General features: G+C 48.0%; 2 long non-coding RNA genes across 2 annotated transcripts; one reads left to right on the forward strand and one right to left on the reverse strand.

The window, feature by feature from the left end:
• Positions 1-164: 164 nt before the first annotated feature.
• On the reverse strand, positions 165-11,053 carry LOC125942930 (uncharacterized). The gene is made up of 4 exons (XR_007465427.1): positions 10,996-11,053; positions 3,531-3,649; positions 1,186-1,203; positions 165-188 (listed from the first exon to the last, which is right to left on the reverse strand). It is a non-coding gene; the product is annotated as an uncharacterized LOC125942930 (long non-coding RNA).
• A 4,581-nt stretch (positions 11,054-15,634) lies between these two features.
• On the forward strand, positions 15,635-17,564 carry LOC125942927 (uncharacterized). Its single transcript, XR_007465424.1, has 3 exons — positions 15,635-15,652; positions 15,765-15,867; positions 16,825-17,564. It is a non-coding gene; the product is annotated as an uncharacterized LOC125942927 (long non-coding RNA).
• Positions 17,565-27,844: the final 10,280 nt, after the last annotated feature.

A 27,844-nucleotide genomic window follows, 5' to 3' on the forward strand; every position in this document is an offset into this window, starting at 1 on the left:
GTTATTCACATGCGACTTTGTATACATGCTTTCACTGTTTCTACTGCGCGCCTCAAAGTCACTTTGTTAACTGCGAACAACGACACTTGCAAGTGTTCAGTAGCAGCTTTTGAAGAATGTACACTTTGTCGCGTAACTGTGTTAAAATTTCCGTATATACTTACTAGAGGTCTCAGGGATAGGAATGCCTGAAAGAGAATAGAAACGCAATGGAATATCTTGCAATAATATTTACGGTACGGACTGTTTTTCGGACCCGGGTATGTACAGAACATGTTTCGACTGCTTCAGAAAGAAAGAAACAGCCCACATTGTCCCTATTACTGACGGTAAACAAGGCACAGGAACTCTACTCCCGCCATATTATACGTCAAACTTGATTAAGTTCTGGCCCAATATACGTGTACAGCATCATCATAACATTACACGCTTACCAGCTATAATTATGTCGACAACTTAGATATACTTTCACCAATTAAATTACGAAAACTCTGCAGCACTATCCGATGTCTTGTGCCTTAACGCTTGCGTGATCACACTTGAAGCTCGCGTAAAAATACAAAGTACGTAGGGCACGTGCAAGCAATTGTGCCACATTCTACCACTGCAAACGCAAAAGGGCTCATATTGCCAATTAACCGAGAAACCTGTCCTTGAGCCTATTTGATCCTATGCTCTACGCTTTTAAAAAATCCAGATTAAAAGCTCACTTTTTCTTTGCCTCTCTCAGGCAACAAAATATGACCCTGTTTTGTGACGGCCAATGCGAACCTGATATTTCGAATCAATTTTCGTAGCGAACATTTTTTTTTTTAGACGACAGGCTTTCACTTGCCAGGACTGGCTGTAGATAGGGACAGAATAGTTGGCAATGGAACATTAGCTACATGTATGACCGCCATTACTCCGCATCAGATACCATAAATCCTACCCTGTGATCGTTTGCTTCGACAGCACTGCGTCTGCTAAAGCTGAATACGGCATAATTGACGCTAAACGCCAAGTGTACTTCAAGTTATGATGTTTGTAGTCATATCGCAAGACATTTCTCAACCTTTCGCGATACAACAATCCTAGAATAATGCTTCTCGTGATGCGTTTAGGGAGGATCCATGCCAGCTAGTGCGCTGTGTATAGGCGACGTCTCGCCCTATAGCTAAGTGTCCATTACACGTTTCCACTTACTGGGCGGCCGCTTTGTGTCTGAAAAACAGAGACGAGGAAAATCAATTTACGCTGTATAGAAGATTCCGGTACTGGCATGAGCAACGTGGCAATCACGCAATGATATTTCCTGTTTAGAAGCATGCACGAGTGTGATAGTTGTGTGCACATCATAAAAAGCACCGCCACAGAAATGGAAAGGAACAAAGAAACAGACGCACGGCGCTGCCAACATCCCATTTTACTGTTGCAGCGACAGGATATATATTACAGCCCGACCAACAAGATATAGTTTAAGATTGTGAAAAGTATGCCATCAAAAATCAGCGCAACATGCTACAGTTTCGCATTTTTCCCTTTTTTTTCTTTTTTTTCCGTTGCTGCTATGCTCGCATGTCTTGCCTCGACCACAACCCAAGCACTCCTTTAGTGCGATGACCGTGCACCGTTTTCTCGTCAGCCTGCGATGACGATGCGCCAAAGGATGGCATCGCCTCTAACCTTCGACATGCCGCAGACATTTAACGAGGCGCGCTGCACCGATATAGACGTTTTCACGAGGGCGCTTCCGACGGTCTGGCGTGGAGAGTATGTGTCAGTGTTGCCTGTTAGGTCTGGACTGTGAGCTTGCCTTGCGCTTGCATTGCGGAGTGGTAGCTTTCCTTCGATGTTTCCGTTTATTTTTGTCACGAATGACTTACGCTCGTAAATAATGGCATATATATTCATCAAAAGGCTACAGGTCAGCACTGTGCAGTTTATGGGTGCACGAACAACCAGCTGAATATAACGATTTTGGGGACTATGTGTGTCCACAACACAGCACTCCGCGAGACCACTGCCGATGTGGTATGTTAACTGACGCTTCACCGGTTTCCTGCATCACCTGAGGACTTGGCATTTCAGTATAATGTGAACCAATGCACACATCAGTAAAATAATGCATTTTGGTAAACCCTTCTCGGCATATTTCCCAATAGGTTGCGAGAATTGTCAGCTCTTCGATTTCTCGTATGTAGTGGCAGAGGCTACATTTGTTATTCTTTTAAACACGACTTCATTCCAGTGCCTAATACGGGGGTCAGACGGCGCACTTTGGATCGTGATCGAGACCGAACTGGATCGAATTTCTCGGGCGCGATTGGCTTCTTTGCTCAATCGGCAGAAGGGAGCCAATTGTGGTCGAACATTCCGATCCAGATTGGGATCAAAAGTGGCCGGGTGACACCGGTATAAGACAAATTCAAGCATTCTGCAAGAGAACTAGTCGGTAAATACACTTCGCAACGATCAGAAAAAATCGTGCCCTATGGAACATGCATGCAGCCCCTGTGTCCGCAAAAACATTGTCTCTGCGTTCACAAGCTCCCCGCGCGGCCCTGCACATAAAGGTAATTTCGAAATCTAGCACCTGGGCTGTATCAGTTCGCCGCAGGTACTGCACAGTTCGAGCGCTACGCTTCTGCTTTGACATTTGGTTAGAAGCACCCTGCGCTGCACCAGATTCAATAAATTTTGCATGACTGAGCCGTTGAGTAGCGTCGGAAGCGTATGGAGTAACCACCGCATATCTACCGACCGCTGACACGCGTCGGCTGGCCGCCGGCGCCTGATTCTAAGCATTGCCGGACAGCTACGTACGCGCCTGATTTCGTTAAATGAGGTAACTTTCAACCGCGAAAAGTAATGGTGATCAGATTCAATCGAAGACTACAGTCACGTGTGCCCAGCTATAACAATTACAAAAATATATATTACATTCGAGAGCAGCAAAAAGCGGGGTAAGGAATACAGCTCCACTGACGTGAAACCTGGGAAAGTGCGAAGCAGTGATGCACCGGTGCTGAAGTAGCGCTAGAGCCCGGACGTGATCACGCGCGACGGACGCCCACAGACCGGGCCCCTGATGTGCTTCGCACTCAAACGCGCGACGGATGCCGACGACGACAGCCCGGGCGTCATTACGCGCAACGGACGCCGACAGCCCTGGGCCCCTAACGTGTTTCGCCCTTAAAATACCACTGATTAGCACGCCAGGTCTCGACGAAGCAGACGCGGCTGCGGCGGCTACCGCCGACGAAACTCCACATACGTCGCACACTGGCTGGGCTTTCTATTGCCATTGCACTTCACACTGAGCGCGAGCACGTGAAACATGTAACAAGTCAAGCAGCAGAAGACAAGCGAAGTGAAAGAAAACAATCGAAATGATGCTCGGCGAAGATCACACAACCGAAGTGCGGCCAGCCTGCTCTCGCAAGGCCCACAGTCCAAAATGGCGGCATAGCATAATCTGACGCTAGACGTCGCCCGTATCGGGCAATGGCGCTACTCAAACGTCGGTTTGTGAAAAGGTCTATACTCACCGCCGGAGACGAGGTGGTAGAGCAGCAGGCTGAGCAACATCACCGAGAGCAGACCGGCGGCGATGATGTCCCACGACCAGCGCTGGGGCGCCGGCGCGTCGTGGTGGAAGCCACGGTGCCTGCACACACGTATCGCACCATTACTAGGCGAAGCTGCCGGCAGGGGATTTCTATGGGCCACCGTAATGAGTGATCACCGAGATGAGTGAAGTGTCCTTGCTTTTCCTGATGGCCGCGGGGCAATCGGCACGGCGGAAGAGCATTATTGACGAGTACAGATCCAGCGGTACCTTAGCTAACGTAAAAGCAGTCAAACTGTCTGTTACAGGTTCTCTACTCTTCCGTAATAGCTTTTATAACAATTTAAGATGCGAGAAGAAAAAAAAGCGTTTTTCACAACAAAACGTTTTACTAAGCGTCAACACAAACTACTACGATATCGCAGGCTTTTTTTCAGCCATTTAACTTCGGAATTTTCTGCTATCAAACATTAAATCATCCCTATCGCAATAGTGTTTCCTTGTTTTTTGCAATTATGGTTCATAAATGTTTATTTGCCAATAAAGGTTTTCTATATTGCTTTTTTGTATACTCTTGATTTTATAGAACAATTATGTTAATATAGAGTTTTATAATAGGGGCCCCAGAAGTTTGGGGCCCCAATGAGCTTTGCGGGTGTTAGCGTTGAGGCATGGAGGTGTGTAGAGTTAAGAATAGGGCTTTCAGTTTGCGGATAGCGTCTTGCGCTTGCAGCGCCACTACGGTATGAAAGAAAAGCTATTATAAATATTCAAGTAAAATATATCATTTTATGATAAGAGTTATCTTCACTTTCGTGTTATCGCGTTTATTTACAATTTAGAGGTTATTCTATTAGCAGCAAACAATTTGTTGCGCATCGTTTTGAGTAACCAACTTTACGTGCTTTAACCCGCCAAGTTAATCCGTGTTAGGCCTACGACCCATGAAATCGACAATCGAATTCGGAATCAGCGGCGTCTAATGAACCAATCTTCATTACGCACGTTAGCTGACAGAAAGTGATAACCGCAGTCACTTCTCCTAGCTTACGAACTTCAAGCGTTACCATGAATCGAACCCAGTTTGGTGCTATAGGTTAGAGCCATCTCTTCGATGGGCGCTGCCATGTTTGTTGACGCAAAGCTTTTGGGGCTTCGCTGTGAAATAGCGTGCCCGACGCAAAACCCAAACGCAATTAGCGAATCGCGCATGCGCAGTGACTTCGAGGCTAATTTTCGGGGGTCCCAAAACGTTCGGGGCCACTATTCTAAAACTTTCTAAGAAATAATTACTGTTACTGCCGTATCGCGACAACGCAAGCCCGTTTATCGCAACCCGAAGTGCGCATGCTCGTGCTGATGCACAGAGAATAAAAGCAGCCACGCTATCTTCAGTAAACGCTATTCCATTGCTGGCACCTACTGCGTCTGTCGTTGTTACCCGCGCTACAGCAGTGGCGACGAGGATGGGATTTCATGTGAGCGTGGTCTGCGACTGACAGGATCAAATGATGGCATCTCGCCCACCGGTTTTCGACGAGACGGTGAGCAGCTGGAGCACGTACAGGATACGGCTGGAAGCTTATTTTGAAGGCAATGGAATTACTGACGCGGCCAAATGCCGAGCTCTGCTGGTGTCTTCATTGAGCGATAATGTCGTGCGCATGTTGCAAGGGCGCCTTTCAACCGTGTCGGTTAACAGCCAGACCTACGATGAAGTCGTTGAATACCTCGAGGAACACTACAATCCTCAAGTTAATGAAATTGCGGCGAGTTTTTCATTCTTCATGCGTAAGCAACGGGATGGAGAGAGCGTTCGGGAATACATTGCCGACCTTCGGAGACTGGCGGAAAGTTGCAACTTCGGCAACTCGCTGCACCGTATGCTGCGAGACCGCATAGTATGCGGAATCAGGGACGACGACGCACGACGCTGCCTATTAACACGGAAGAAGCTAACTTTTGAGGAGGCAGAAGAATTTGCCATAGCTTCAGAGAAGGCGCTAGGCGACGTCCGTGACATGCGAGAAGCAGACCCAGTGACCACGGGAACCAGCATCAATGTGGTACAGTCGCAGCGAGGACGACGACCCTGGACGAAGTGGAACACTGCAAAGAACAACCATTCATGTGAGCGTTGTGGCGGTCCCCACGCGACACACACGTGCCGCCATCGAAACACCAAGTGTCACCTTTGCGGCAGGAAAGGTCATCTGGCAATGGTTTGCAGCAGTGGCCGCTCTCGGGAACGTGGTGCCTTTGCCGTCGAGGAAATGGAAGGTGAGAGCGGAGAAGAAATGTTGCTGGCTCTTGTCGCTCACAGCTCCGCCGACAGAGCTACGTTGAAGCCTCTCGAGGAGGAGTTGACATGGCAGGGCCGGAAATTGCGAATGATTCTGGACACGGGTTCTCCGGTCAGCGTCATACCGAAGAACATATTTAAGAAACATCGCAGATGGTGGCCGTCACTGCAAAAAAACATCGCTGCGCTTGACATGCTTCCTCGGGCCATTGCCAGTTGTCGGCCAGATAACCATGAGGGTTCAGTCTGGATCGACGGTTGTGACCAGCACGCTAATGGTGGTGGCATGTAACGGACCACTGCTCTGCGGCCGGAACACGATAGAGTCCTTCCGTAAGGCGGGTGTGTCCTTCTGGGACACTGGAACCACCTCGAGTGTAAATGTTGTTCGTGATAACAGGATGGCGCCTCTGCTCGATGAATTTTCCGATCTTTTCGAGAACAAGCTTGGCTGTTGCAAGGGCCCCCCTGTTCAATTACACCTTAAAGAAGGAGTCCGCCCACGTTTCTGTAAGGCACGTACAGTGCCTTATGCCATGCGCTCCAAGGTTTCAGCCGAGATCGACCGTCTTGTACAAGACGGAGTGCTTTCGTCGATAAGCATTTCAGATTGGGCAACACCGGTAGTGCCGGTAGCAAAAAAGAACGGCGATATACGATTGTGCGGCGATTTCAAATTGACAGTCAACCCGGCGTCGCACTTGGAACAGTATCCCCTGCCCAAAGTTGAAGACATATTTGCGGCGCTTTCTGGAGGCGAAGTCTTCAGCACTCTGGACCTGCGCAACGCGTACAATCAGCTGCCGCTGGACGACGAAGCTAGAAAGATCGCGGTACTCAACACACACCGGGGCCTTTACTGCTACAATCGCCTAGCATTTGGAATTGCTTCAGCCCCCGCCTTGTTCCAGCGACGCATGGAATCGATTTTGCAAGGTTTGCCGAATGTTCAAGTGTACCTCGACGACATCATTGTGGCGGAGAAGGAAAACGACACATCTGTACTGCGGCAGGTGTTTCAGCGGCTTCGTGAACACAACTTGAAGTTGAACAAAGCCAAGTGCCGGTTTAGGGAAGCACAAGTGTCGTTTCTGGGGCACCGCATTGATGCCAAAGGTCTGCATCCTCTGCAAGATAACCTCGAGGCGGTACTGGCCGCGCCTAAGCCAACATCGGTAAGCCAGCTGAAATCTTTCTTGGGCTTGGTTACTTATTATGCTAAATTCTTGCCCAACTTGTCAACGACGCTGGCTCCCTTATATTGCTTGCTGGCAAAGGGGGTGTTATGGCAATGGGGGCCATCGCAGGACAGCGCATTTCAAGAAGCAAAGGGTGCCTTAGGCAAGGCTAAATTTCTTGTCCACTATGACCCGCGAAAACCCCTTCGACTGGAATGCGATGCATCATCGGTCGGTTTGGGCGCAGTGCTGTCCCACCACATCAAGGGCGAAGACTATCCCATAGCTTTTCGCTCTAGAACCTTGACGCCGGTGGAGCGCAATTACTCGCAACTAGAAAAGGAAGCACTTGCCCTAGTTTTCGGTGTGACAAGGTTCAGAGACTATCTTTTCGGTAATAAATTTTGTTTGATAACGGATCATAAACCGTTGACAGGGCTGTTCCATCCCGAGAAACCAATTCCACAGATGGCAGCGGCCAGGATACAGCGTTGGGCGCTCCTTTTATCAGCGTATCAGTATGACATAGAATTCCGGAAAGGGTCATTGAACGCGAATGCCGACGCTTTGAGCCGTTTGCCGCTGCCGGAGCAAGGGCACCCTGGTAAAGATGATCCCGTCGAATATGTGCTACATGCGCAAGCTTTGACAGATTTTTCTCTTGGCGCACAGCAGTTGGCAGACAGCACGAGCGAGGACATGCTTCTCCGACAGGTGAAGACGTGGATTCTTCGTGGTTGGCCAAACCAGCTGGGGCCGGAGCAACAGTGCCTTCAGCCGTACTTCACCCGCAGATACGAACTCACTGTGAGTAAAGGTCTAATATACTGGGGTCATCGTGTGGTGCTGCCCGAGACCGAGCGGGTACCTATTCTGAGAGAACTTCACGACACCCACCCAGGCATGACTGCAATGAAGCGCCTGGCCCGTACGATGTTTTGGTACCCCGGATTGGACCACGACATAGAGAAGCTGGTAGAAAGCTGCCAGCAATGCGTGCAATGTTGGCCCAGGCCAGCGGAACAGGTCCCTTCAAGCTGGCCGAAAACCAACAAACGATGGTCTCGCCTGCATATCGACTATGCAGGGCCTGTGGAAGGTCACATGATCTTGGTGGTGGTAGATGCGGAAACGAAATGGATAGAGGCAGTACCCCTTAAAACAGCAAGTGCAGAAACTACAGTCGAAGTATTGCGAGGGATCTTCGCGCGTTTTGGTCTGCCCCATACAGTCGTTTCCGACAATGGGCCACAATTTAACAGTTCAGTGACTGAAAGATTTTTCAAAGATAACCATGTGTGTCATGTGAACCTCCGCCCCATACTATCCGCAGTCAAATGGATTGGCGGAGCGGGCAGTGCGCACCATTAAGGAAGGTATCAAGAAAAATAAGGATGGAAGTCTGCTCAATCGTATTTCCAAGTTCTTGCTACGCTACAGGGCAACACCGACTCGAGATGGCAAGTCACCCGCCGAGATGTTGCTGGGTTTTCAACCCAGGACCCGCCTAAGCGCACATTTTCCAGAGGAAGAGGTGGCACGGGATCCCACGGTGAGCAGACCCCCGGCACCGTTGTCACAAGTCTTTTCACCGGGAGCGCCTGTTTGGTCACGGCAGTATAATCACGCTGGCCAGAGATGGTTACCCGGCACGGTGACGTCAACAAGAGGTAGGCGTATGGTCACGGTGGACACCACAGGAGGGGTGCAGCGCCGTCACGTGGACCAAGTGCGGCCACGACTAGCTGCGGATGACGTAAAGCAAGAATTCGACGCAACACGGCCCGGAGACAACCAAGTCACAGAGAGTGATCAACCCTCTGCAGTGGACGACGCTGAACCATCTTCAGACGGATCACTTGGTACACCCCAGATTTCCAGTGAAGTAACCTCCAGTGTACCGGCGGGCTTAGAACTTCCGAGGCGTTCTACGCGCACAAGGAGGCCTCCCGACAGGCTAGGCTTCTAAGGGGGAGGAAGTGCCGTATCGCGACAACGCAAGCCCGTTTATCGCAACCCGAAGTGCGCATGCTCGTGCTGATGCACAGAGAATAAAAGCAGCCACGCTATCTTCAGTAAACGCTATTCCATTGCTGGCACCTACTGCGTCTGTCGTTGTTACCCGCGCTACAGCAGTTACTAATTGACCTTACTTGACCATTCACAAATGAAATTATTTTTGCTCCTGTCTGCGTATTACCTTGAACTACCTGATTTTTATTGCGATAGCAATTATATGGACAGTCAAAAGCAGATTTCTGCCGTCGGCGTCGCCGTGAGGTTCCGTATGACGTCAATGGAGATGAAATCGTCGCCGCGCGCCGAACGCTGTATGTGCGAGTGAAAGGGCGCGAGGGGCGCGCGCTTTCACGGGGAGTGAACGCACGGCGGAGAACAAACGCGCGTTCTGCGCCGTGCTCGCTTAAGGGCTGCAGAAGTAGGCGTCTCTTTCCTCCTTTACAATCACCATATATGTAGAGCAAACGCGCCTTCTTCCGACGCGCGAGAGGCCGTGGGGGAGGGAAGGGAGGCGACGTTTAGCTGCGGCACCAAGTGCCTATTTATATCAGAGGCTCCGGCAAGTCACCAACGCCGCACGCATTTTGAGCGAACGCGGGCAAAACGCCGACGGCGTCGACAACAGTTCTGCGTGTGGCCGGTGCTGCTGCATGTCCAAGTTTATACAGCTGATAAAGCTAATATCATTACTCCGTATAGCTCTCTACAAATTTGCTATCGCAATTGATGCTTCGCCTTTCAGGTGAAGCTGCGACTTTTTATTGCGATAGCAATTATATGGACACTTCAACCGGATTTCTGCCGTCGGCGTCGTCGTCGCCGTGACGTTCCGTATAGATAAAATCTTCGCCGCGCGCCGTATGCCCCAGCGGAAGCGTGGGGGGACGCGCGCTGTCACGGAGAGCGAACGCACTCAATCTCCCACGCGCAAGCAAGGAAGCGGAAAGCCAGCGCCGGAGGGAGCAGGGGGGGGGGGCACTTCTCTGCCAACAACCGCGCTCGTCGCTCGTCCGCACAGTCTCTTATCTCTCCCACGCGCAAGCCAGGAAGCGGGAAGCCAGCGCCGGAGAAAGCATGGGGGGGGGGGGGGGGGGGCGCACTTCTACGCTTTCAACAACCGCGCTCGTCGTTCGTTCGACCGCACCGTCTCTTATCTCCACACGGCTCTGACCTTTATGCCGCTCAGTTTCCGTTGATAGACCGCACGTATGTACCTTCGCCCGCTGCGCGGGCGAAGGTACGTTGCGCTGCCAGCGTTTTGACAGTCGTTGGCTGCAGTCATTCAGTGTGATCTATTCATGTTTGTTTGTGCGCGCTCACACCACGCTTGTTCATTCAGTTAGTAATAGTCGGGCCACATTTTCCAACGCACGCTACACATGCAATGCTGCCCAGATCGGCAGTGCAGCACTACAGGTGTGTCCCTTCGCACGCGCTGCCCACGGTAAGCGCTTCTCATCAACACCACCGTTTCACACGCGCCTTCTCGTGGTCATCGAGTCTCTCTTCATGTCGGTCTACTTACGCCGCAGCACACCTGCTTACTTAATCAGCTCATGTTTACTACAATTCATATTGCTACCAAGGCCGCTCACCTTACTTCGTATGACATTGCTGTGTTGCTATCGCATTCATTGCTTCGCCCTTAGGGCGAAACTGTGACATTTTTTTTTTATTTACATCCAGTATGTTGCCTTGTATTTTTCGCCGTTTTAAACATGTGTTGCTAACGGTGTGTTCTATATTTTATAATGTCTTAGCAGGACGTCCCCGAGAAAGTTTTTGCTTTGAAACCTCCATCTGTACTATATAGGTTTTGTAACAGAAATGTGTTATAACTTGCATAAACTTAAATAAACACCTTGAAACTGAGTAGCCGCTAAATTTCACGGCGTACACATAAAAAACGCGGCACTCGCGTGCTCTACTGTGGAATCCAATCATACCTGAGAACAATTAGTGAATCGACTGGCATGACGAACTTGGCCAAGAAGCGCTACCTGCAAATAAAAAGAGCTCTTCGTAAGCTGCTTTAAACCAATAGACACGCATTGTGATATGGCAGTGTGAACGTGTGATATTATGAAACTGGGTTTGTGCACGTTTGCGCTGCATTCCTTGCTTGCGTTGCTGTCGCCGACTCCGTGTTCGGCTAATATATAACATGTGTAAGTGTTTGACACACTAACCGCTCAGTTGCCGCGCCATGGGTCGAGTGCGACATGGGCAACGCAGAATAAACGACAGACAAACGTATTTACCAAGCGCGCAATAATTAGGCTGGTGGTAGATTTTCCACAGCAAAACAAAGGTTCCTAATGAAAAGGACGTACTGCCTTCTTCACCGATCATGCACCCATCAGCACCGATAATGCTGAGAAAGCGATGAAAAGTAAATGTAGCTGCAATGGGGCTGCCCTCTGTTCTGTACTACCGTAATTACTCGCAGAATGCTCGCGCTCGCCTAATGTTGGCACTCCCCATATTAGGCATCAAAACTTGAAAAAGTTTTCTAATTACGATGGGAAAACATTGCCCACGTGATGATCGCACCCGCTAAATTCGTATCAATTTGTTGCGGTAAGAAGTGCGGGCATTATTCAGTAAATATTTCCATGAAAACAAAATATGGCTGCACCCAGCTTTGTTGTTTAGTGGACAAGTACACTGCGCAGATCTTAAATGGACCGCCACACAATAAGCTATGTATCTGACTGAACGTAGCGAATGTCCAAGGCATTCCATCGCCGGCTAGTAGCGGACGCCTCATGAATCCAGATGTGCGGGTGAAGTCAGCACGGCGCAGCGATATCAGACGAAGCGGAGAAAGCTTCACCCACCATCTCCTCGCTTCTACGTTGAAGCAGTTCGCTTCCAGTATACAGCCGCACTGTATTCGCAATTTCAGTATCACGGGAAACAGCGAATGAAGCTGTTGTTCTGTTGTGAAGCTGCCTTACGCGACTTCGGTGAACCAAAGCTCAATTTGTAGCAAAGCTGTCACTACAACAACACCCACCCCTCTGAACAAGGGCAATGTCGGGCAACAAAAAGCTCATTTCAATAAACTGCTCCAAACAATAAATGAAATAACACATAGTTAAAACTCGGTCACATACCTTACAATTTTTAAACACGCTACACCACCTGGTTCCTCAGAGATGTAGGTGCAGACTTCTTCAAACGTTGCACATTTGGCCCTAGGTACTTTCGCATTTACGATTCATTTTTTTCATGCTACTGACCGTAATTAGCTTAACTAAAGCTTTCCATAGTCATTGAAACACGTTATTCAGACTACTTCAGCATGCCCGAGCAGTCAAAATAAGTACCAGACATAGCAGAATGGCACAGAGTAACGCAAACGCAAGGGTAGCCAGTGAATGTCTGTGATATCTGGCCCAGTTTTTCGCTATATCTGCCTTGAACCCACGCCAGCATTGCAGTTAGCCCCACGGCCTCGGAAGGTTGCCTGCGCGGAGGATCTCCTTGCTATGGCAGCGCTTACAGGGCACGACGCGTCGGTTAATGCAATCATCATTTAGTGCCTACAGGAAGCCTGTATCGTCGAGTCATTCCCTTAGGGCCTCTCTGATGCTAAAATGAGGAAGTGACCGTGCTCACCTGCGATGATTCTGATCGAGGCGCTGCCAAGAACGAGGTCGAGTCATCTTCGTCTTTGTCTTCGAGCGTACCATCAACCGTACTCCCACTTAATTCTTTTTTCTAAAGTTTGCCTTGCGACGTATATTGAGCCAAGCATGTTATGAGCAACACATGTATAATTTGTTTTGTTCAATGAAGTCCAGCAGTGATCTATGGTATGCAATATCGGCGTCAAATGAAACGCGAACGGTGGAGCGCATGGCCGAAGCATACATGAATGTATAGTACATGCTGTCTAGTCGTCACCATTAACAGGTGCGCACATCCGCTTTGAGCGCACTGCACGATGATACTCCCCCTATAGGCTCCGTACAGTGAAGTTTGCTGCGATTGCTGCGCCAAGCGCGCGGGGGTATTCGTAGGCGCGGCGTCGATGGTGCTGTTCGGTCTTTTCTGGCGTTGAGACAATGTTATCCTTCAGCTCGACTAATTCGAATCCATCGACTGAAAGCGTACGGAAAAGGAAGAGGAACAAGTGCCAGTACTGCTGCGTAAAAAACTGCCACAGCCACGAAGGCCAGCCTGGCGTGAAATTGTACCGCTTTCCTGGTCGCCCGTGGGAGCAAGACCGACGAAAAAGATGGATTGTTGCTGTTCGAAGAGTTAAGTAATTCTGAAAACAGCGTTTTCCTAGTGTCAATGTGACTATATGCTTTAAGGTCTAGCCAGGTCTAGCTGCTTGAGGTTCTGCAACTGTATTTGTGTGTTTAGCGCGGTTGGAAGTTTATGGAGCACGTTTTGCACAGCAAGCTTACGCGCGAATTTGCGCCTCAAATGCTCTTGTAGGCTGCATGCGAATCTTTGTTGATTTGCTTGCATGCTTGCAGTCCGGTTTTTCTGTGATACTTTCAGCGAAGAAAGTAAACTCGGTTTGCGTTGATTTTGGGGCCAGTGATGATGCGTGTAACATCTAAACTTCAAATGCCTTCACCAAGTGGCGCCCGCCGTGAGACGGCTCTCTCTCGTCAGCGCATTGTGGCGTGTTTGCCTCGTTTACCGTCTCGTGAAGAAGTCATTCGGTTACTGCATGTGCGCTCTTGCTTGCGGCCGCATGCATAGGGCACTGTGTCGTCAGTATGAATTGCGCGTAGTATTCGCAATCATGCTCCTTTTCTTTTGTTCAGCGAGAATGACGGCTCGCCGTGGGTGCCGAAGCAGACCGAGCAGGATCTGCTCCAAACACTTCGTGAACGGCGGAGTAGCCAATAAAGGAAAAATCAACACCTAGAAACGCTTCATTTATAGATTTGCAAGAATGCGTTTGTGCGCACGTCGGCCACGAAATGAACGAAATACTGTAAATAGCAGAGCTGCAGTTAGACATTTCTGTGACCACGCACCGGCAACGTAGCAAAAACGACGTGTAATCACCGAATGTCGATTTGGGACTGTTCTCATTCAAAAAACGTCGCGGTAGCATAATCTTGGTTTGAGCTAGTTGCAATGCGCCGCAAGCTCCCGTCCCGTTTGTGTGTTCTTCGCCTTTTTGACTAGCACCGCAGATTTTCCTCCAATAAGTCGTGGTAGCGCGTGCGCTTACGCTTATGCGTCAAAACCACTTGCTGATATAAAAGAATGTCACAGTTTCGCCCTAAGGGCGAAGCAATGAATGCGATAGCAACACAGCAATGTCATACGAAGTAAGGTGAGCGGCTTTGGTTGCAATATGAATTGTAGTAAACATGAGCTGATTAAGTAAGCAGGTGTGCTGCGGCGCAAGTAGACCGACATGAAGATAGACTCGATGACCACGAAAAGGCGCGTGTGAAACGGTGGTGTTGATGAGAAGCGCTTCCCGTGGGCAGCGCGCGTGCGAAGGGACACACCTGTAGCACTGCACTGCCGATCCGGGCAGCATTACATGTGTAGCGTGCGTTGGAAAATGTGGCCCGACTATTACTAACTGAATGAACAAGCGTGGTGTGAGCGCCCACAAACAAACATGAATAGATCACACTGAATGACTGCAGACGACTGACAAAACGCAGGCAGCAAGCCCGTACGCTGCAGCGGGCGAAGGTACGTGCGGTCTATCTCTTTAACAGAAACTGAGCGGCGAATGCACAGTGCATAAAGGCCAGAGCCGTGTGGAGATAAGAGACGGTGCGGCGAGCGGCGAGCGCGGTTGTTGGCAGAGTATAAGTGCCCCCCACTCCCTCCGGCGCTGGCTTCCTGCTTCCTTGCTTGCGCGTGGGAGAGATAAGAGACGGCGCGGTCGAGCGACGAGCGCGTTTGTTGGCAGAGTAGAAATCCCCCCCCCCTCCCCCCGCTCCCTCCGGCGCTGGCTTCCCGCTTCGTTGCTTGCGCGAGGGAGATTGAGTGCGTTCGCTCTCCGTGATAGCGCGCGTCCCCGCACGCTTCCCGGAAGCTCGGGCATACGGCGCGCGGTGAAGATTTTATCTATACGGAACCTCACGGCGACGCCGACGGCTACGGCGACGCCGACGGCAGAAATCCAGTTGAAGTGTCCATATAATTGCTATCGCAATAAAATGCATGCATGTTCTCCCTACCTGCAAGGAAACGTCATACACTTGTTTCCCTTACTGAGAGTGACCGACGGCGCCCTCAAGTCGGCGCCGTCGGTCTCCTTCACGTCGTAAACGTGGCCCGCCACATACAGCTTGTCTCCTTTGTCGAGTATAGGCGCACGAAAGTAATTTTCAATACAGCTTATCGGCTTAAGGCCGCAAAACAACACACACAACATTTTGAACGTCACGCGCGCGTTGAAACACGTTTAGTCGCTGCCGCGGGGCTCGGAGCAGCTGTCTGTGTTTCACATTCCTACCACCATTGGCGCTGCACGGCGTTTTGCCGTGGCAATAGCTGCTGACCCGCGCGTGGCACCAGCGAAGTCCAAGTGGAGAGCGCTGCTGCCACGCACGGAAGTGACGTCAGAGTTGTGGCCACGTGATCGTGACGTTGTTTAAACAAGTATGGCGTGTTCCGGTTTATAATTTTACGCGCGATGCAGTGCATGCTGCTGGAGCTGCTTCAATTTTATGGTTTCTTAGTGTAATGTGTGCTAGAATATTCTTCTGTCTAGTTGCGTTGGAAGAGCTGGATCGTGTCCGAGCTTGCGATCACGAGCGACACAAGGGCGCAACCCTGGAGCCGCTCGTTTCTTTACGCCTTGCAGTGCGTTTATGGTTGGTATCGCGTGGTCTTGTGCATTCCGTTTTTCAGTACTGTTGCTCTTGTTTGTTGAATTTGCTGTTGTGAATTAGGCGCATGTGTGCTCCCAGCTAGGCAGCACTTTTTTGTCTGATGGTGTAAAGGTTTAAACTCGTTTTAAACGCTTGTTGCTGCCGTTGCCGCTTAGGTTGGCATCGATCGGGAAACAATTTCGTTTCCTCCTTCGTGAGACTTGTACGTTGCAGATAATGCGCGAGTAAGTGAGCTGTTGCATACTTCTTTATGGCACTCGATGTAGCATTTACCTCTACTGTTGCTTGCCTTGCATGTTCTGTTTCCCTGTTTATCTCGGATTTTGCTTGCTAGCGAATCACGACTTGCTTGAGCAAGTCTCGCCACAGTTCAAAAAGCACATATTGAGTAACCCGAATATAAGCGATAAAGACAAATGTTGGGGAACGTGGCCCAGCCGCTGATAGTTCTACTCGGGCCCAATTTTGCTGTAAAGTTTAGCTGCCTTGAAAACCAAGAAATTTTCTTAGATTTATTCCAGCTAGCTTGCTAAGCTGCTATCTAGCATTACTTCTTTTGGTGCTATGCGAGGTACTATGCCTGTAGAAATATACCTCGCATCTTGTATGCAAACACGGCGTAGGTTTATTGCAGGAACCTGCACTATGTTGTAGATGTAATATGCATGCAAATATGACCGGTGTAGGTTTGCAGGCCCATGTCACTCTCAAGCAAATGGCAAGTTTCCATTGTATGAATCTTCCTGCACTTTGCTGCACTTCACAGGGCTTGTTTGGTTATTGCCTTGATCTGTACAATAGAATGCTGATAAGTCTTGAGCCTTACCCTGATCCTCTTGTCTAACAAAAACATTTTAGGCATCGCATTAGGACATCTATCTGAGTGACAATGTGACAATTTTTGCCTCTATAACCTTTCTTTTCTCCCATATTTATCAGTAAAGTTGTCAACCACTCGTGACTTTGTTCAGAGTGCCGTGCAGTGACAGAATTTCTCTCGGAAAAGAAAAGCCCGTGAAGAAAAATTTTGAGACTCGATAGGACTTCCTCTTGGGCAAGTTGGTGAAGTCTGCTAAACAATGTTCTTGTGTGCAAAAATATATTTACACAGGAAGAACACATGCACACGAAAGTGCGAACTACCAACTGATTTAATGATTCAAAGGATGGAACATACGGTGCAAATTTTGTGCACACACAAGACATGAATGTTGTGACAGTGCTAGTTTGTCTCGTAATGCTACAAAGCGGCCTTAAACAAGTGCATCTCTGGGGAATATAAGGTAATTGAAGTGTTACTAACATGTGCAGGATCTTTCTGATAACGTATGCCTTCATGAGCTCATGTGCTGGTTTGGTGCTGCTTGTGCCCAGGATCATAATGTGCGAAAGCACGGCTCACGTGAGCAGGCCTTGCAACGTACGTGGCACCACCCAGTTTATTTCAAATAAATTGTTTGAATGAATGCTCCCTCAGATAGTCATTTAAGCATTGGCCCGTTTAGCCCACATAGAACTTGCCACAGCTGAGAGGTATCTCATAGACCACAGCACAGTGCACGAAATGGTTGGCATGATTTTTCATACACCCTTGTCTCGTGGTACGAGAACACATTTGGGCTAATTTGACGGGCATAAAAAAACAACTGGGACATCGTACCTAGCAGACACGACCTTAAATCTGTGGCTAAATTTGTGTACATATTGTCACGTGCCTTGTGAGAGAACGGGCGACGTGACGTTTATTGAGGGTAGCAGCTCCTGAAAAACACGGTGCTGGGAGCTGGCTATCGAGCGGGCGGAGAAGCACGCGCACTTCTTGTCCATGCCTGCCTTTTAGCACTGTACCCACTACTGCTGGTGGCAATATGGCAACCTCAGGTCTTGTGGCGTCTGTACCTGTTACATCTGATTGGCAAGTCCTTGTCAAGCTGCTCTGCAGCTTTCAATGAATGGATCCGGCCATGGCATGCATGATCTATAGGGTAAACCTGCTTTTAAAAGGCTGTCCATCTGATCTGCCTCATTTTGTTCATCAGTGATAAATTGACATCTGTTACTGTAGCACCCACTTACTACAGATAGTTCAAGGTGATCCCTTTTTGGTCACTTTACCTACAGAAATTTGGATTTTCTTAGGCCGAGGGAACAAATGTCTTCACTTTTCTTAGTTTTGACATTGTACAAAAATAAGCGTGTGTCAATTCATTAAGAGTAGCCCACAAAAATAATTTGCCTTCATAATAGCATATACGTTCCTGACACTGCCGGGGCAGCGTGTCGGAGCAAGAACTATCAGTGCCTCGCGCAGCAAGTTGAGTCAACACTGGCATGGACGAACTGTTCTGCCAGCATTGTGCTAGCATTGAACCTGCATGCATGCTCTTGCTTATAGGAACAGAAATGGAGCGAAAAGCCAATAGCAAAATTATTCGCTTTCACGTATGACAAATGTTGTATGCCGCTGCACACGTTCTCAGCATGAAAGAAGAGGTCTCTTTTTTTTCTTTTTTGCTGAACAATGCCACATTCGAAGCAATGGAAACACTCAAAAAGTTTTTTTTTTTAGGATGTTGCCACACCGCACATGAAGTTATGCTTTGACATAGCAATTCAATAGTCTGCTAGCATGACTCAGCTTGGTGTTCGAGTAGCTCGCTCATTCGTGGCACTGCTTTGACGCTTTAGCGCGCCTTCAATTTTCGCTAACATTAGCATGCTCAAAGTGATTAGCCGCTTCTCGAGCTAATGCACACAGTGATGATGAAGCTGGATCTGCTATTGCGGCCACAGTTTGAAAAAAGCGAAATGGAGAACTAAGATTTAGGGGCGCGTTAGGGTAGACATAAATCCAGATTTTTGTGATAGGGCCGCCTCACGGTGGACTTCTGGTGCATTAGTATTATGCATTGCAGCGCTATCGCAAGTTCATGACAGGAATCGCGCTATCCAAACGTAATTGAAAAATACAAATGGAATTAACTCGTCTCGAGTTCCAAATCAGAGTGAATGAGTCTAATTATCCAGACACCGCCGAGGCGTATACCTTCACCGGATGCTGAAATAACAGGAGCCTGCCCTGGCCACCAGTGTGAGAGCAGAGAGGCAATGAAGCCTATGAAGCATCGGCAGGGGAATCGAGCGAGGCATCAAATCGGACGGAGCAACTATCTAAAGAAGACATGTATTTCATGTTAATCTCAATTTATTACACAATTTTTTCGACCTAGCATGACGAAGAGGACATCTTAACCAAGCCTCTATATGGACAGGCAGAAGAATGACACTGTTGGTTGCTAGCGCGGGCGAAGAGCAATGAGACCGTGAGCGATGAGTTCCAAACAAAGACTAAACTTTTTTATTCTCTCACGAGACACTGGGAGGCGCGTGCACCAACAGACTTGCCTTTCAGGTGCACAACATGGTGTTCAAGAGTGGTGCTATAAACTAGCCATTTAAACGCGCGCCAATTATAGCGGCGCGGCAGATGGAGTTCACTACACCACTTCCTCCCCAGTGAGCTGCCGAACGTTACAGGTCCAGTACAACGGGAACAGTGGCTCGCATCCCACTGCGTTTGTGCTGCACTGTTGTTCGGGAGGAAGTTGCAGTTGGTTCTTTCGTTGCTCTGACAAGAGTCGCGACAGCCGCGGGACCTTCAGAGTTCTTCATATGAGCCGGTTTCACACGGTCAGTAGAGACTACCTCACGTCGACCACGAATGTCCACAGTAAATTGCTTGTTTGTACGATGGAGGACTTTGAAAGGGCCGTCGTACGGTGGTTGAAGAGGTCGCTGCACTGCGTCATGCCGCACAAACACATGGGAGCAGGATCACAGTTCTGGGTGCATGTGGAAGGGTCGCGGCGCTGGCTGACGCGACCCTTCCATGGAGATGAAAGCCCTGTAGCTACTGGCGACTACGCCAGCCGGCTGCGCAACAACATGGTGTGGCGCGAAGCTTCCCCATGTTGTTGCGCAGCCGGCTGGCGTAGTCGCCAGTAGCTACAGGGCTTTCATCTCCACAGCATGTAAAAAATTCGCCAGGCAATCGCAGTGCTGTTCCATACACCAGCTCGGCACCAATGAAAGCCAATGTTGGCTTTCAGCGTAGTGCGGATACTAAGAAGGACGAGCGGTAGTGCTTCGGTCCAACTGTGCCCTTCCGTCGCCATGAGAGCCGCTTTCAACTGGTGGTGGAAGTGCTCTACCATACCGTTGCTCTGAGGATGGTAGGCAGTAGTTCAGATGCGAGAGGTGCCGATCAGCCGTGTTATGCTGGCGAAAGAGCCGACTCGAACTGCCTGCCACGGTCAGTCGTAACTGTGGACGGCGCGCCGAAGTGAGCCACCCAGTGGTACAAAAAAAGCATGGGCAGTTGTGTCAGCGGTGATGTCTGCGATAGGCACAGCTTCAACCCAGCGTGTAAATCTGTCCACGCAAGTGAGTAATAAAAGTGGTAGCGTTCCGACAATGTCCCAGTGTACATGCTCAAATCGTTCATCTGGCACTGGGAACCTCGCCAATGGTGTCATGGTGTGGCACTGGACATTGGAGCGCTGGCAGGCGATGCACTCTCGTGTCCACTGCCAGACATCTAGATTTATATATGGCCAGACATACCTTGCCGTCACTAGCTTTTCTGTCGCCCGAACACCCGGATGCGCCAGCTTGTGCAGCGACTGGAAGACGGTACGACGAAGGCCAGAAGGAACAAAAGGACAAGGGTTGTCCCTTGTTAAGTCACAGCACACTCGGTCTTTTGAGCTGGACACATGTAGCCATTTCAACTTCAGCGCGGTTGTTGTTGTCAGCAACTGACCGAGTTCTTGATCTGCTTGCTGAGCTGCCACCAGCCGAGTCAAATCAGTTCCCTTGGAAAGGCTAAAGGCGTTGACATGACTTCGTGACAGGGCATCTGACAGGGCAGCGTGACAGGGCAGCGTGCAGCATCGCTATGTTTCCTCTGGTACCAGCACCAACGGAGTCGCAGCTGCTGCGGCAGTACACTGCGCTGCTCCAAAGGGCGCGAGGTGCGTGCCTGCAAAGCTGCCACTGTTTCGGTGAGGCGCACGATCTCTTCGCGAAGCTCGAGGAATTTGTTGGAAGAGGGGGCGGAAGCACTCGCCACTTGCACGTTAGCGACGGAGGCGGAGGGGTTTGCCGCTGCCATGATGGTGTCAGCGATGGTGGCCATCTTGCCGAGATCCTTTTCAGCCACCGTAGCAAGCACCACGCACACGTTGCCGGGGAGACTCTGAAGAAATATCTTGCACAGCGACGTGCTGTTAAGATCTATAACGCTTCCCACAAGACGCTGCATGTGGCGCAGTAGTTGAGATGGTGTGCGGTCGCCAAGGATCGTGTCGTTCAGGAGCTGCCGTAAATGTTCGGGTTCGGATAGTGTGAGGCGTCGAATGAGTGTCGCCTTCAAAGTTTGGTAGGTGTTCTCTGCAGGTGGGGCGAGAAGCAAATCGCGGACCTCGCTGGCTGTAGCTGGTGGCAAGCTACTCACGCTGTGATGGTAGCGCATGAGGTCGGCTGTGATGCGCCGGGTGGCGAATTGCGCCTCGACTTGAATAAACCAGAGCTCGGAGTCAGTGGCCAAAAGGGGGCAGCTTCAATTCGACTGCAGACACGGTAGGCGCGCCTGTGTCGCTGTGCGTTTTCATGTTGGGTCACCACTGTTGATTGCTAGTGCGGGTGAAGAGCAATGAGTTCCAAACAAAGACTAAACTTTTTTATTCTCTCACGAGACAACAGACTTGCCTTTCAGGTGCATAACATGGTGTTCAAGAGTGGCGCTATAAACTAGCCATTTAAACGCGTGCCAGTTATAGCGTCGCGTGGATGTCGCGAATGACTACAACACAAATGACCAGCGATGTCATTAGGAATGCGAACATGCGGGCACCGAAAACATACTCGCCGTCGATTTGAGGACCGACGACTTAACAAGAACCACAACGCAGAATGGGAAGCATAAGCGTCAGCGCCCATCTTTCAAAAAGATTCATTCTTTTATTGAACACTCCAATACCATGCTGTGCCCCGACTGTTTTCAAAGCCGTGAACTGCGCTGTCCGACAGGGTGCCTATTTGCCATCTGTCCCATAGTTGCGCTTCTGCTGCGACATGTCATGAATGTATACTTGCAATTATTTTCAGCAATTGGGGCACACTTAGCTATAACGTTCATGTTTAGTGCACTAGTGAGTATTTACCCTAGGTACCTTTACAACAAATCAAGTGTCTGTGCTATGCATTTAGCTGAAAACTTTCTATTTTTTTTAACTGATTCTGAACAGTATGCACAATCATCATCTGTCATCTGTCATCTCTCATGCACAATCATCACAATGTCATCTTGCCTGTCTAGTGCATGTTGTACTTTGTTCGACCTTTTGTTATTGCTTGCTGGCGACGTTGAATTAAACCCTGGGCCTATGTCGAAGTCTGAGGCTGACACATTTGCGCAGGCTCTGGAAAGTGTACGTGAGCTCAAAGATGGATACGCTGCTTTAGTAACTCAGCATAATGCAGTCCTCGACGAAATGAAGCAACTTAGGCTAAAGGTCGACGCGTTGGAGAAGGATCATGCCGCCCGGCTTACGGCCGGGGACAGCGCAGTACCTGCTTTTCGCGATATGTCTGAACAACTGAAATCTGCTGAACATGAAATTAAGCGCTTAAATGCAAAGGTGGTGTCACTTGAGCAGGCAGGGGCTTCGGCAGCTGCCACTGCTCCGGCCGCACCTGCAGACACACTGCGCGGAGTGACAGATCAGCAGATGTCCATATCTTCGCGATGTGATGAAGCGGAAAACAGGATGCGTCGATCCAACCTCCTGTTCTTCGGTTTAGAAGACCATGCTAATGAGGATTGGGCAGCTTCCGAAGAGAAAATTATTAAGTTCTGTTCTGAAAAGTTACAGCTTACACTAACAGGTACACAGTTTGAACTGGTTCACAGGTTGGGTAGACATGATAAAGAAAAGTGTCGACCGATCATTGCCAAACTGACCCTTTTTAAAGATAAGGAGCAAATCTTGTCACGTGCACGTAACCTGAAGGGAACAGCGTTTTCAATACGCGAGGATTTTTCATTAGCAACGCGACAGATTCGCAGGAAGCTAATAGAATTCGCAAAAACTCAAAATAAGCCATTTAAGCTTCTAGTAGACAAGCTGCGCATCGAAAACGTAAGCTACGTCTACGATGCCATCACTAAGACCGTTGTACGTTCACGCAGATAGCTAGAAGTAAACACACGAACATCTAGCCAGCAAAAGCTGCATCAGCCTTGCACTCCTCTATCACTAACAGTATCATTCACTAATATTAGAAGTATCCTTTCCAAACGTGACATGGTCTCATCTTACATCGATGATAGCCTTTCTGATATTCTTGTCTTCACCGAGACGTGGCTGAACGCTGACATCAATGACAGCGAAATTTTTTCTTGTGCCAACAGCTACAACATCTATCGATGTGATCGTATAGACAGAAGGGGTGGTGGTGTTCTTCTGGCCATTAAAAGATCCATCACGTCATACGCCATCACTTCAAATTCTAAGATTGAAATTGTCTGGGTAGGTTGCACAATTCATTCCAGAAAAGTGTTGCTCGGCAGCTGTTATCGGGCTCCTGATTGTCATCATTCCTTCTTAGATGAGTTGCGCAGCAGCATTAGTGCTGCCATTGAAGTCTGCCAGGCTCGCACTGTGTATCTCTTCGGCGATTTTAATCTACCCTTTATTGACTGGGAGGAGCTGTCGTCCTCTTGTAAACACTCAGCTGACTTCATTAACTTAACTTTAGACTTTAATTTTGCTCAGGTTATTACTCACCCAACACGCGGTTCGAATACGCTAGACCTCATTCTGACAACTGCACCTGAAACAATTAACCACATAGACTATTTGAATGGATTTAGTGACCACAAAGTGCTACAAGTAGCTCTTGCTATCCAGCCGCCATTTGCAGGAACTGAATCTAAGAAAATTAGGGATTATAATAAAGCCAACTACCATGCCATTAACACGGAACTTACTTCCTTTTCTGACAACGTGTTACTACCTTCTTTTTACAGTCGCTCAGTAGAAGAAAACTGGGTTCTTTTCAAAAATAAGATTTCGGCACTAATAGGAAAACACATGCCTTTGATAACGATTACTAACGATAAAACGAACCCATGGTTCAACAAGTCTCTGCGCAGACTCAGAAACAGAAAGAAGCGGCTCTATAGGTCAGCGAAAAATTCATGTTCACAGTCTTCTTGGGAAACGTATGAGGAATGCCTAAAAACATATTGCCACGAAATTGCAACTGCCAAAAATAAATACTATTCCCAGGACTTACCATCACTCCTTAAATCTAATCCGAAGAAGTTCTGGAAAGTAATAAGCCCTGATTACGACGATAACTTCATTTCCTTGCATGATGAAAATGACACTCCTTTTGCCGACACTGATTGTCCATATGTTTTTAACTCATTCTTTCCATCTGTCTTTACTAGTGAAAACGACCATCTTCCCGAAATTCTCGAACGAGATTACTCATACATGGCACCCATCGATATCACAATTGAAGGCATTTCTAAAATCATACAAAATCTGAAAATGTCTTCGTCTTCTGGTATTGACGATATAAATTCTAAAATTTTAAAGAACACTATATCTTCCTCTAGTAAAATCCTATTCCACATTTTTCGGCAGTCACTAAATACGGGATTGTTGCCTACTGACTGCAAGATAGCGAAAGTAGTGCCAGTCCATAAAAGTGGGAATAAAAGTTCACCTGGGAATTATCGCCCCATTTCCTTAACATGCATCTCTTGTAAGATGCTTGAGCATATCTTAGCTTCTAACATTTACACTCATTTAGAATCTAACAAATTCTTCTTTTCTAACCAGCATGGGTTTCGAAAGGGTCTTTCTTGTGAGACTCAACTTTTCGAATTTACTACCGACTTGCATTCTAACATGAATAGTAATCTACAGACAGACTGCATATTCCTTGACTTTGCAAAGGCCTTCGATCGTGTTGCTCACGGCCGCTTGATTTTAAAACTAGCATCGCTAAAACTAGATTCGCTTACACTAACATGGCTCCGTAACTTCCTAACGAACCGGCAGCAATTTACTATCGCAAACAATTACTCTTCATCACTTTGTTACGTTTCATCTAGTGTTCCGCAAGGAAGTGTTCTCGGCCCCTTACTTTTCCTCATCTACATTAATGACCTGCCGGACAATTTATCATCTTGTATGCGCATATTCGCTGATGACAGCATTATTTACCGTCCCATCCGCAGCAGTACTGATCATCTTGCCCTTCAACAAGACCTAGAGCGTATTGATGAGTGGTGCAATACCTGGCAGATGACATTAAACGTTTCCAAGTGCAAACTAATCACTTTTAGTCGAAAACATCATAACTTTAGTGGCCTATACAAAATTGGTAACAGCATTGTGGAACGCGCTCAGCATTATAAGTACCTAGGCATAAACCTAACTCCTAATCTTTCCTGGTCCACACATATCACTTCTATCTGTGCTAACGCATCAAAATCATTAGGTTTTCTACGCCGTAATTTATACAATTCTCCTTCCGATGTACGTAAACTCGCGTATCTTGCTTTAATCCGTCCGTAACTCGAGTTCGCCCCCTCCATTTGGTCACCGCACCAAAAATACCTAATTAACAAGTTAGAATCTATCCAGAACAGAGCCAGTCGATTCATTACGCGTAATTACAGCTACCCATCTAGCATAACACAGATTAAACAAGGCCTTGCACTCGAGCCACTAAAAATTCGCCGTGACATTTCCCTTTTATCACTTTTCCACAAACTCATCCACACCAGCATGATGCCATCTGTTCACCTTAATCTAGCTCATCGAACTTCACGCCGACTAAATAACAACTTTAGCTTATCACGCATGTACGGTGAAACCGACGCTTTCAACCTTTCGGCCCTTCCACGAGCGATTCGTTTGTGGAATGACCTACCAGATGATCTCGCATCAGAGCGGGATCATGCAAAGTTCTTAAGCAACCTAAAAAAATATTTATGCACCGAAATTTGATGTATGCCGTTTTCGCGTTCACCCGTGCCTACAATGCTGTTACCGGTATGTTTTTTTTTTTTTCTTTTTTTGCTTTTATAGTTTTGGCGATGCTTTTTTCACCTGTTTTTATTTTATCGTCTGTGTACAGTTATTTGCGTAATACTTTTTCGGCAGTTATCATATCTTGTTAAACTGTTGGTGTTTAAATAGTTGCTTTATATTATCTTTTGTGTAACGCCTTCAGACACTACACTTTGCTGTTTTAGTATATTTTGCGTTTCTCTGTTCGTGTGTTCACTTACATTTGTAATAATCAATATTTCACCTATGTGTATTTCTCTTATGTACATGCTGTATTGCCCCCCTTACACAATGTCCCACGAGGGCGCTGTAAGGTACTCATAAATAAATAAATTGTCCAGCAGGTCACTTCCTTCGGCCTCCTCAGCCGTTCTTATCTTCCAAGCTGAAGTAGCCTGTATCAAGCTGAGCCATCATTCTTTTGACCAGATGATTAAAACAGACAATTAACTCGGAGAAAGCATAGGGTAAATTAATTGTGATTATTTGGAATTTATAAATAATACGAAAAAAGGAAATGAAAGTGGACAAAAACACAACTTCCTGTAGGTGGGAGCTGAATCCACATCTTTAGGCATGGGGTGCTTTACCAATTCAGCTGCTGTGGCCCTCGCTTTAAGTATTTGTGTGTAGAATAGCAGCCCTGGGAGTTAGCCAGTACCACTCACAGCCATGGCAGTAGACGTAGAAGATTCTTTTAACTGCAGGTGTCATGTAAAACATGAGCAGGCAACTGCTCGAGGGCCCCAACTTCAGCTGCCTTGATACCCTAAAATAGCATACAATGGTTTATTGGCCATTTTCCTTGTTGGGGGTAATGATGTGATTTCATCAAATGATTAGGCATTTAAAAGTCAGCTTCACTCAATTTTTCATGCATGCTGTGACCAAATCCGTTCTTTGAAAGGTGAAGAGCAGCTTGACTAGGACTCGCCATTCAGACGTGAAAGGAACATACATCACTAGACCTGAGTTTGTGCCATGTGTGCACAGAATTAGCCACAAATTGAAGAACTTGGCTGCTAGATATGGCGCTCCAGTCATTTCTCCCACACCCAACAGATTAGCCTCATTGTGTCTTTGTACCACAAGTACTGAGAGACAAGGATGCACGAAGAACCATGCCAAGCACTTTGTGTGTTGTGCTGTGGAGGTTACCTACGTGATACCTTTCAGCTGTGGCAAGTCCTATGTGTGTCAGAGGGACTAGTGTTTGAAAGGCCATATTAGGGGAGCCCTCAAACAAATCAAATTAATTTGATGGTGCAGGTCTTAGCACACTTTGCAAGGCCTGCTAATGTGAACCGTGCTTCTTGTGTGTTATGATCTTGGGCAGTGCGTGAGCTCACGGAGGCATATTTTATCAGAAAGATACTACACGTGTTAGTAATACTTTAATTACCCTATATTTCACAGAGGCGCACTTGTTTAAGGCCAATTTGTAGCATTACGAGACAAACTAGCACTGTCACAATATCAGTGTCTTGCATGTGCACAAAATTTGCTCCCTATGTTCCATCCTTTGAATCAACAAGTCAGTTGGTAGTTGACACTTTGTATGTGTCCATGCTTTGTATGTTTGTGTTTGTGCCCCAAAACAATGTGTAACATTTCTGATATTGTGAGCAGTAGGGTACTGTGCCCCTTTCCATGCTAGTCAAAAGAAGCGAGAACAATAAGGGGATCCATCGAGCTCAATTCTTTATTAGTTACAACCGCATGAAAAGAAAATGGACAATGAAGCCAGAGAGCATAGGAGAAAGTAATTGTGTTTAATTTTAATGTATAAATAATAAGTAAAATTG

The sequence above is a fragment of the Dermacentor silvarum genome, chromosome 2 (assembly GCF_013339745.2).
Source record: "Dermacentor silvarum isolate Dsil-2018 chromosome 2, BIME_Dsil_1.4, whole genome shotgun sequence".
NCBI lineage: Eukaryota > Metazoa > Arthropoda > Arachnida > Ixodida > Ixodidae > Dermacentor > Dermacentor silvarum.